Source organism: Cyprinus carpio, chromosome B14, assembly GCF_018340385.1.
Source record: "Cyprinus carpio isolate SPL01 chromosome B14, ASM1834038v1, whole genome shotgun sequence".
NCBI lineage: Eukaryota > Metazoa > Chordata > Actinopteri > Cypriniformes > Cyprinidae > Cyprinus > Cyprinus carpio.
This window is the reverse complement of record NC_056610.1, coordinates 20,024,463-20,036,134: the sequence shown is the minus strand read 5'-3', so window position 1 is coordinate 20,036,134 and position 11,672 is coordinate 20,024,463. Positions and strand designations below refer to the sequence as shown.

Genomic DNA, 11,672 nt, shown 5'->3' with positions numbered 1-11,672 from the left:
CTGACCCAGATAACAATGTCAAAATGAGACACATATCACAGTGTGCGTTATGCCTTCATTCTTGCATGTATTTTTGTCTTTCCGCTCTTTCTCTCTGAATATTTGCCATATGTGCTTTGGGAGAGAGCGCTATACTGAAGGGAAAAGATTCCAAAGTCAAGCATTGCTTCCTTGAAAAGCAACGCTGTGTATCTTTCTTTTGTGCAGGGGGATTCTGTTTCAACTTTGTTGCCTAATGTCACTCTCTCACTCACACGTAAGAGCGTCCTTTGCTCTTTTTGATTCTCTTCAGTTTTTGTTGAGTTAGCATGGTTGCACTACTGCCAGACTGCTTACTGCATTATCACTTTAATGTAGGCCTAAATTGTGTGATCAAATATTCTGTAACCTAATCCTATAGATTGACAAAAATAGAAAGGTGCACCATCATAAACAGTGACTTAAAATATCAAATATAGATGTTATGCTAAATAATCTTTAAATGAGCATAAAATTGTTTAAGAAGCATTAAAAAATGGCATGTAACATATATGTATTAGAATTGGTGTATTATTGAATATACTGAGTGACTGATTTTAAACTATAAACAACTTTTAAAATTCTTAATCTATCTTTATACAGGGTGAATGAAGCTAAAAAGAATATAAACTGATTTAGATAATATTAGGCGGCATATTTTGAGGCAAAATCTTGTATGCAAAATAATAACATCAACATCCCAAACAGAATAAAATGGCAGGTGTCTCTGCTTTTTTTTTTACACAGTAAACATACACTACTAATGTTCGGAACAAGGTTTGGACACATGTGACAGTTTTTTTTTCCCCTTGTGATCTTAAAAACCTTTTAATCTTAAGGTTAAAATGACTTTGTCAGACAAATATATATTGTGCATAGATTTCTTTATAAAACTAAAATAAAAAAAATTATGTATTTATTCTTTTCTTTTTTAATTGAAGTTTAACCAGATAGTGAAGATAAAGGAGCCCACATGTTTATATACATGTGAACTATATAAGTTAAAAATTAAAATAAATGAGTGACTGAATGAATGAATTAATTTATTTATTTAAGTGTAAGCTGAGACAATGTAAAATATGAGGTGAATTCAAATTAGAATTAAAATAAGAGATAAAATCATTTTGGGGTCCAGTTTTAAACTCCTACAATCCTTTCACCATAGTTTAAAACACTTTGCTACTATTAAAAATCGTGGAAAATAGCAATAAGAAAAAAAGTATGGCCTGGTTTCACAGACAGGGCTTAGACTAAGCCAGGATAAGGCCATAGTTCAATTAGGACATTTAAGTAATTTTTATAAACATGCCTTAGAAAAAAGCTCAGATTTACATTTTAGTCTGGCATTAGGCTTAAGCCTTGTCTGTGAAACTGGGGGTATATGTCCAACACTTTTGACTGGCAGTGTAGGTTTCTTTGAACAGTATTAGGTGTAGCAGCAGACCACTCCATTACCATTGAGAGCCAGGTTGCTTTTGCTGAGCCTTTGGAATGTGCTCGGTGCTATGTTTGGGTCTGGGGGTCTTCGCTGCGGGTGTCGGGGGCAGCGGCAGGAACCACACTGTGCCTATGAACTCTATTCAAACTCTGAAATGCCTCTGCCTAGGCAGGAAATTGAAATATTGGGCTGTATGAGCAGGCCAATGACCATCTATCATGGCATGTTGGCTCAAGGAGAGGAACTCCATAGATCAGAGATAGGCTGCCGAGTCTACAGGTTAAGAGGTAAAAAGACAAGAAGAGAGCGCCTTGCAGGGGGTCCAGTTTTAAACTCCTATAGAATCCTTTCACCTTAAAAAAAAAAATACAAAAAACTGGGCCCCTCTTTCACTCATCCAGCAGTGGAGGGGGCATTAGTCAGGGATAGAAAATCTTTAGTATTTATTTTCTTAACTCAGAAGAGGTATAGGCAAGAAGACTATAGGCCAGTGACAAACACAGGCAAGGCCAATGTCAACTACAAACACTCATGCAACACCAAAATGCCTGAATAACACATGACCGTATAACTTTGCAAATAAACACTGTAGTCTGTTCAAATACTATGACCATAATGGCAATTTTTCAACACTAAATGTATGTAGAGGAGATCAGGAATTTGCAACTCCCTCCATCAGCTTAACAAAATCATACCACCTGCCACCTAACGGTACAGCAGAAGTCGACAGTATACGTTTTTGTATAAACCTTTAAATGACAAAAAGCAATACTGAGACGAAAAAGATTTATATACAAATACACAGCCTATTTGGAATTAACTACTGTAATTTGTAGGCAGACAACTATGGTAATAAAACATCAAAGTTTAAGTAAATAAATACCAAAAACAACAACAACAAAACTCACTTTTAAGGCGTTTAAATGCAATCTGTAATCACATACATATTCATTGGATTTTTGTAGGCTACAGATTAAAATTCCACCATGTTTTTGTCAACAAACTTTCTAGAAGAATATTTAAGAAAGGCCTTTAGGGCAGTTTGATAAAGGTCACTTACATAAAACATTTCCTGTAAACGTATTTGACTCGATCAATTTGCGATTATATAAAAGTAAATGCGCCACAGTCCGCGGATGCGCGAAATAAGCAGGATGTTGAATATCACTTTAAATTTTTCAAAACACTAAACCCGACAGATTTAATTTCTTTCTAATAACCGCTCGCTTGGCCCTATAGACCAACGCGGTCAAGCGAGCGGAAAAATTGCTCCCAATTAGTGGTTTTGAAACGACTCAAGGTATGTGGCACTCATACAGGAAATGACATCAACGGGTCAAACCTAAAAATATGTCGCAGGGCGGACGGTGATTGTGGGACGCCCTGAACCTGCTCTGTACTGGATGCTTCGAGACAGGTTTCTATAGTTTTGGGAGGTGGATGCTGAGGACCTGAGCTGAGTGAGCGCTTCTCAACCATCACTTTCATCCTCTGCAAGTTCAGCGCAGACGACACACTTTCTCTGTGACGCCGGTACGCAGCAATGTCAGCTTGCACGGGGGGCACAGATAACATGTCGCACTCTGTAGTCTTGTCATATGTAGTCCTGTAACATTGTCTTCAACTAAATATATGCGTTCATGTTTGGGAATTGTGTGTGAACAGAGCCGGTGGGCTGTCGCAGGTGCAGCTGCTGTCTGGGGCAGAGAGAGGAGACAAACACCACAGACAGTGAATGCTGGAGTGTTAACAGTTGATGGAAACGTCGTTATATGTCGGTATGATTGTGTACAGCACATTTTATTGTGAGCCCACTTTATGTAGCGAGATAATGCGAAGATGCACCTGCAACGATTCGCGCTATGAAGTGTTAACTGAGGCGCATCCATGTTTGAGCTCCTGCTGCATCACTGTGATGAGAGCGAATCAGGTGCCAAGGCGTACGTGGTCATGTGTTTTTGTTGTTGTTGGGATTACACGTCGGTCTGGAACGTCCCTTTGACAATTTTGTCCCGCTGGTGTACACATTTTTAAATCATGCTTCATGCATGGCTGCATACACGAAGATTATTGGCTGTTTTGCGCTACATATTGTGCATTACGCACGCATTGGTACAACGTAATGTTTCTTTGTGTAAATCTAATTTTTTTTATTAGATATGAACATAGAGTTAATATAAGTAGGATATGTAGTGTCAAAGATTAGGGTTCATATAGAGGAGACTGGAGTAAGTTTTACTCAGGGTCATTTTTGTACAACATAGGCTACTTTATACTTTAATAAATGTCTGTCTATCTATCTATCTATCTATCTATCTATCTATCTATCTATCTATCTATCTATCTATTATAATAATACAATTATAATTTAATAATTTATATAGTTTTTTAAAATATAATTTAATTAATAATTTTCCCCCATAATTTGCACACCTTTTGTCGCTGTAGAGAGGCATATTGTCACAGTATATGGGGTTTGCATAACAACAGTCTGACATAAAAACCTAATATAGTGTTTTCCCCCAAAAATATAACAGTGAAACAATTGTGAAATGTAAAACTGTTCGCAAAATAATGAAAAAATACATAATGTAGGTTACATACTAATAAACTATAAATTGAAATAAACATAAGTTTAAAAAAAAATGGCCATGTCTATTTTCCAAACACGTTATAGATATATTATGATCATTTAATCTGTGCATATGTTTAATTTTTGCTTTCATAATTGTAAATCAAAATGTGATCAACTTGCATGTGAAATCTAGCCCCAGTCTCCCTTAATCTTGATTTATTTTTTTTTACAGATGCTTCATGCACATCACCTCTTGCAGAGAGTGTGTATTTAGATGCAGTGTCCTGCCAGGTTTTCAGCGCTGAGCTGCAGTTTAAACCTGCCGTCTGTGTTGCCTGTCTGTCTGGAGTGATAACTGTATTATTCATGCTTGCGTGTAGACAGCTCTGTTAATCTCCTGCCATGCAATAGTGCTTCCATCAGCCGTGCTCCTCACGAGTGTCCCACATGTGTAAGTGCGTTCACACGCACGTGTGTATGTGAGGGTGTATATAAGATGCATAGGTCAGAGCAGGCTGGTTTGGTGTCGTAGTGGTGCGTGCAGAAGATCTAGGCCTTTGAGGTCTCAGTAATTAGCTGGGTGGGGGCATTCAGCATGGCCATATATTCACCATACTGAAAGGGTGCGGGCAGGGGGTCTATTGACGGCTGACAGGTGCAGCAGCGGAAGGCGTCAGGAGTTTGGGCAATCGAAACCAGAGCTGCAGTCTAGTAGAACAGTCTCCGGCCCCTAGGTTACCCCTCGCCCCCCTCCTGGGGGTCAAAATTGAAAGCAAGTTCAAGACCCTTTTCCTGCCCTATTTTGCTGTGCACAAGGTCTGCTGTGTGATTTGTGATTGAATGTGGACACAAAGAAAGCATGATTGACGCTGTTATCTTATTTTTTTTTGCTCTTGTTTAGGTGCTGACAACGTGCACATAAATTTTTTTGGTCTTTATTCTTTGTGTGTGTGTGTATGTGTGTTTACATATTTACATGCTTTACAATGTGTGTTTGTGTGTATACTATATATAATTTATATTTCATATACAATACATTTTATTTATTTATTTAGTATAATTTTTTTATTGATTATTCTTATGAAAAAACAACATGCATACGTCAAATACATCTTATTGAATTATTTTTTAATTATCAATGTTTTTTTTGTTATGTTATATGCTTATACAATATACAATGTGCATATATATATATATATTGGTATGTATACATACACGCATATGTATGTGTGTGTGCATATTTTTTACATATATGCTTATATTATACAATGTTTAATGTGAATATATAATCTTTTTTATTAAGCATATGGACATATATATATATATTAGTGCTGTCAAACGATTAATCGCATCCAAAATAAAAAAATTTGTTTACATAAAATATGTGTGTGTACTGTGTATATTTATTATGTATGTTAATACACACACACATGCATGTATATATTTAAGAAAAATATATTAGATTTTTATATTAAATATATTTATATATAATATCCGATCATTTCTAGATAAATATGAGTGTTTATTTATATATACATTATAAATATACACAGTACACACATATTATGACAACAAATTTGTTTTTATTTTGGATGCAATTAATTGCGATTAATCATTGACAGCACTAACATATACATACATTTAATAAGTTTAATATCTTTGGACAGAACAGTATAGAGATGACAGGAAGCCAGTATTCAAACAGTTAAAATTAATTAACATGAAACATTTTGAAGATTTATTTTAGGCCTTGTTCCGAATTGCACACTTATGTACTTACAATGGCTGATGTGTATATGTCCACTAAACCATAGAGTCCCTTTGTGAGCACCTGTGTTTTGTGTTCACAAGTTGCCCTAAGCCATCAAATTTGTGCATCACCAAAGTGTGGACACAGTGTCTTAGAGCGTCATTTGGGACAGGGCCTTACCAGTTGACTCGTTAGAGCAAACAAGTGGTCAAATAGTTGATTACTTGTGCACATCCCTACTGTGAAGCATGTACCAGTGCATTTACATTTTTTTTTTACACTGCCGGTCCAGCCTGAACTGCTTAATCTTAGTTATAGCCATTACAAATCCTGCTGTCTTGGTGTGAGAGCCAGACAGAAGGCTTTCTCTGAAAGCTTTGGTTTTATTTAGCATTCCTCAGAGGTTTATGGACAGGTGTTTAAAATTAAGAGCAGGATATTTATTGGAAACTTTCTAAAGGCACAAAACTTTTTTTGCTTACCTCTCAATTAGACACATACTCAACAGAGATCCAAAGCACACACGGACCCCTTTACCCTGGCACATTGTAGAACAACTGAACAAGCAGATAAAATGCAAACCCCTGTCGTTGCTCCCACACTCTAACCATTAGCTCAGGTCAGTGTGTTCTGTGGGTGGAGGCCAGAAGTGTATTTTTGACCTGTAATTATCAGGGCTTAACTCTACCATTGGTACTTTGCAGAAATCAAGGTGCAGCTCTGGATCCCTGCGCCAGGTCCTGATTGCAAGTTACTGGGCCGGGGAGGAGAAATGTGAAATCCCAGATAAAACCTGGAGCTTTAAGCAGCCATGAAGTGCATGTAATGAGGAAAGTGATGGGGTTTGGGTGTGCTGAGCACACAGTCACATGGAGGATGTCTTTGAGTGAGAGTCTCTGTGACATTTGTCCTCCCTAATCCAGGATTTATAGAGGACTCACAAAATTTAACAAGGTTAAATCAGTAGGCAGGTTAGCAAGGCATAAGCACGGCTTGACAAAAATTAGTAGACACTAGACAACCTGTGAATGACTTGTATTGCCTTGATGGACAATATTACATGTTCATCAAGTAAGACCAACACACTCTTATTTGTGTTCAAACTATTCCACGGTTTGGTGAGTTGATGAATTTGTATTGATTCATACAAAAGCATTTGTACATTTTTGTATGATCTGCTTATACTTTATTGAAGGTTAGTTTAGGGTTGGGTTGGTTATAGGGTTAGAAGTGGATTTTCACGATTACATTTTTTTAAATTAAAATCATATGAATTTGCCACCAATCGGGTCGAGTGAAACAGTACATTGATACTGTCCTATATGGTTCCAGAGATTATGCACTTCTCTTTGTTTTTATGCTCTGTTAGGGGTTTTGTACAACTGCTAAGCTAATGACCGTATTTTGCAGAGCCTAATAAGTCAAAAATGCATCTGCCCCGGAAAAGTTGAATAATGGCAGATATTAATGGAGCTGGGCCCTGAATGATTCCAGGGTTGGCGTGGTAGTTAAACGCATTCCAGGTTTTGTGGAGGCCATTATTCCTGCTCCTTAATCACCACCTCTGCTTTTATTACCCCCAAAGCCTCACTGTGTGGCTCGGGGAAACCACATGTGGGCACAGGCCAGGAAATGTCGAGCAGACAAGAAAATGTCTTCCTTTCCCCTTAAAAGTAATAGCCTTAACCAAACACCAAAGACAGGCTGTTCTTAACCAGATTTTGCTGTCTATAATCGTTTATGGGATATTGGATGCTGTACTGGAGGAATTGTTGGATACTGGTTCTCAGAATGTTTTTGTTGAAGATTTATAATAAGTATGCAGTTAAAATGATACTAGGAAGTTTAGACATCATATAGTTTTCATGTGTCACTTGAGGTTGTGTTGAGAAAGCTAATCTTAAAAGTCATGCTGAAGTCAGTGCTTCCCAAATCCAGTCCTCGGGACCACTTCCGAGAATGTTTTAGATGTCTCCCTAATTTAACACCCTAACAACAGATGAGTTGAATCAGGTGTTTTAATTAGTGAAATGAATAAATATAAAATTCACAAAGAACTTTGTCTGAGTAGTGGGCTTTTAATCAAGGCTAGAGAAATATTTGGCTATGGATGTTCATCATAATCATTGCAGCAGACGGCAGCAATTATTTCTTCTTAATGGGGAATAATGTTGCATTGCTAGAAATATGATGATTTTTTTCAAGTTAACAGTCACTGTTTGATATTGGCTGACATTAACATGTTTTTAATCAGATGTTTTAATTAATCAGTATTGGGTATTTAATTTATTTATGATTGTTTTATGATATTTGCTCTCCTCTAACTCTCACTGAAAGTTTAAAAACACCAATAATTAAATAACACTGTTCAGTGTAATTTTCAGCAAATCTAAAAATGAACATCAAATTTTTATACTGTATTTTATAATGTAGAACTGTATAATATAACATGGTGATGTGGCCTAAATTCACTTGTAACATTTAAAGTTTTATTTTGATGTTTTAGTTTACACAAAATAATAAAGACGTTTTATATCAGGCATTATCATTAAAATAGTTTTTGCTTATTGGTCAGCTAGAATTATAATATTACTTCATTTTTACTTGCAGTTTTTTTGGTGCTTGGAGTAATGTGTAGTTGTGGGAACATTTGTAATATTCCTTTAAATGTTACATAGAGCTCATCTTGAGTAAGTCTTGACCTTTTATTTTACTCTTGAAATTTACAAATCTTTAATCCCATTTTATAGGGATGACAATGCTTTTTAAAATGAATAACAATACATGCGTACATACATACTTTCATGGCCAGTCAGAAATATCTGCAGTGGATACAGTTTAGTAATTCACCTGCCATTGGCAGGTGTGGCAGAAAGTTAATTTTGGATCTTAGCTGCACATTATCACGGCTCATGTCCGCAGGAGAGGAGCAGTGCTTCAGTCCTGGATTAATGAGAGAGGTCTCATCCCTGACACGGTCCATCCATCAGTTCCCTCCAAGGCCTTCTCCTTAAGGGACAACAGAGTGGGGGGTACGGATGATGAAGAGGACTAATTAAGCCGCCATGATGTTTTGTTTTATTATGAGCTCAGTTTGAAATTTTCAATAAATCTTATTAGCATAGGAGGTGCTCGGAGACGTCTGACTGAAGGTGTGAAGTGGGTCTGCTGTTTACACTGAGGCTAACAGCTGCACACTTGCGAGGGCTGTAAAAAACATACGCTGCGCTGGTGTCGCTGTCGACACACTGTCGGCTGATGCCGTAATTCATGTGTGTCATCCACGAGATGCTGTGTGAGGGGAGGGGAGTAGGTGAGTTTTTTAAGCTCCTCCTGTTTACCCACTGCCTGATGGCCCCCTGTAGAGAGCAACAGCAATTATCACCTTGGAGGAATGTGGGAGCCTTCTGTTAAATTCCCTTTGACCCTTCAGTAGAGGAGGTCAGGAGGTGGTGATCCCCCCAGGGAGCAGCAGGCAGTGAGGGGTGGTGGGGGGACGCCATGGATGGGTGCGTTTGGGGCTGTTTCTCATGGTCAGGGAAACTTGAGTCTGACATTGCTTTACAGCTGAAAGCCAACAAAGTCAGTTGGTTCTCCTTCTCCAATCCTCAAATAGGATTTTTATGGTGCATTTGCAATGTAAATGGCTGCTTTGCTGTCTTAGTTTGACTGCATCAGGACTAACTTCATACTTTGAGAACAGGTAGTCAGGTTAGCGCATCCACCAGGATGAACTTGGAAACTTGTGTTCTTACACACTCAAAACACCTGAAGACAAAGCTCTTCTGTGAATCTCTTTAAATCACAGCAGTCAAAGCCAGTCTTCTCACATTCTACTCATTACTGAAAATGAACCCTTAAAGTTAAAGGGTTATATGAATAATTTACCTAAAAATGGAACATTCTGTCATTTCTCACCTTCATGTCATTCCAAACCAAACCAAAGACAATTTAAAGAATGGTTCAAATATTTTGTTCATACAATGACAGTGACGTGACATACAGCCAAGTATGACCCATACTCAGAATTTGTGCTCTGCATTTAACCCATCCAAAGTGCACACACACAGCAGTGAACACACACACACACCATAAACACACACCTGGAGCAGTGCAATGAAAGTCTAAATGTCCAAAACAGCATTAAATCATACTGATTTTCATTCTATTAAAACTTTTTCATGAATGAAGTAAGTCATACATGTTTGAAACAACATAAGGGTGAGTAAATATTGATGCAGTTTTCATTTTGGAATGAACTATCCTTTTTAAAACAATTTAACATGATGATACGCTGATGTATGAGTATTTAATGTAGTTTTGAATTCAGACACCCTCCCTTTGTAATAAGATCCAGCAAGAGGTCACATATGAGACATGTTCACTCTTGGGAAAAAAAAGCTACAAAAGCTTGCACTGTGTCGGTCCCCTACATAGTAGTACTTAAAAGGATTATGTTTATGTTGTTCCAAACCTATATGAATTTCTTTCTTCTGATTCTACTTGGTAATTTTGGTAACAGTTGCTGGTAGCCATTGACTTCCATAGTATTTTTCTTTTCCACATATGGATGTGAGTGGCTACCAGAAACTGTTTGGTTACCAACACACTATAAATATCTTCTTTTGTGTTCAACATAAAGAAATTCATACAGGTTTGGAACAACTTGAGGCTTTCATTTTTTCATTTTTGGGTGAACCATCCCTCTAAATTGTACATATTAGTATCTAAATAGTACATACAGGTATTCGTATCCTTTGACCACCTCAGTGACATCTTTTGTACCTTTTTGTTCTGGGAGTGTAAATGCTTGCTATAAACTGTAATATGTCTCAGTTGCTAAATGCTAAATGATTAAATGTAAATGTAGTTGTCCGCTGTGAACAGATCAACTGAGGCTGATGTTAATACCAGGTGTAACCAGAGCCTATGATGTCTGTTTGTGTCAAGCAGTGTTGTGATTGCATTTATAAATCACAGCTTAACAAGTAAGGCACACCACATCATGAGGACTAACAGCATTGGATGCTGACTCTGACTGGATGGGCTTTGAGTGTTATTTGTGTGTACTTCATCATGTGACCCAAAACTGATTATGTATGGTCGTTTAGAGCTGTAGTGACAAGGCCAGCTGCAGACCCTTGACAGCTGCAATACAGTTTTCATTTCCAATCTGTCCTTTTAGCCTCTCATAATTCACACCTGATATCTCCTGACCTGTGTTCATGTTGAATCAAACAAAGCAGTGGTTGTTTAATAGTGATGAGAGCTCCTAATAAGACATCTCTCAGTGGTGATTACCTAATCGGCCCCCAGAGACAAGACAAGGGCAAAGACTGGGCCCCTAACCAGTTTAGACTAGGGCCCAGTCACTTACAAGACCTTCCTCTTCTTAGAGTTTCTAATAAGTCCTTTCTTTTTAATGAATGTTAATGAAATGATAATTCCCGTCGTACCAACATATGTTGTTTTCTGAAATAAATGTATTTAGTAGCCTTTATGTTTTTTTTTTGGCATAGCATATTTTTTTCATGGTACATTCAGGGGTTAAATTGGGCCAAAACATTGGATATGGAGTAAATAAATGCTTAAAAAAATGCTTTAATACTTTTAAATATTTGTTACTTTATTTTGTTAAAAAAGGTCAAATGTAAATGGTCAATAAAAAATGAATGAATGAATTGAATTGAATGAATAAAAAAATACACAAATACATAAATACATACATACATGGGCTACATACATAACAGCTGTACATTTTTTTTTTTTTAGAAAATATTACTTAATTATATTATATTATATTATGTTATATTATATTATATTATATTATATTATATTATATTATATTATATTATTTTATATTGCTTAATTTTTAAAATGAAAATACATAA

General features: G+C 36.8%; 1 long non-coding RNA gene across 6 annotated transcripts in view; it reads left to right on the top strand.

Annotated features, from left to right (window-relative positions):
* Window positions 1–1,088: 1,088 nt before the first annotated feature.
* LOC109078413 overlaps window positions 1,089–11,672 on the top strand; it is a 72,679-nt gene continuing 62,095 nt past the window's right edge. For 2 of the 6 annotated variants that reach the window (XR_006156461.1, XR_006156458.1), the window contains exons 1-2: window positions 1,089–2,989; window positions 3,122–3,234. This is a non-coding gene — a long non-coding RNA (uncharacterized LOC109078413). Of the gene's footprint in view, window positions 2,990–3,121; window positions 3,235–4,263; window positions 5,159–6,274; window positions 6,401–6,485; window positions 7,836–11,672 lie in introns of those variants that run through there. The other 4 variants (XR_006156460.1, XR_002015776.2, XR_006156457.1 and 1 more) reach the window with 4 other exon arrangements.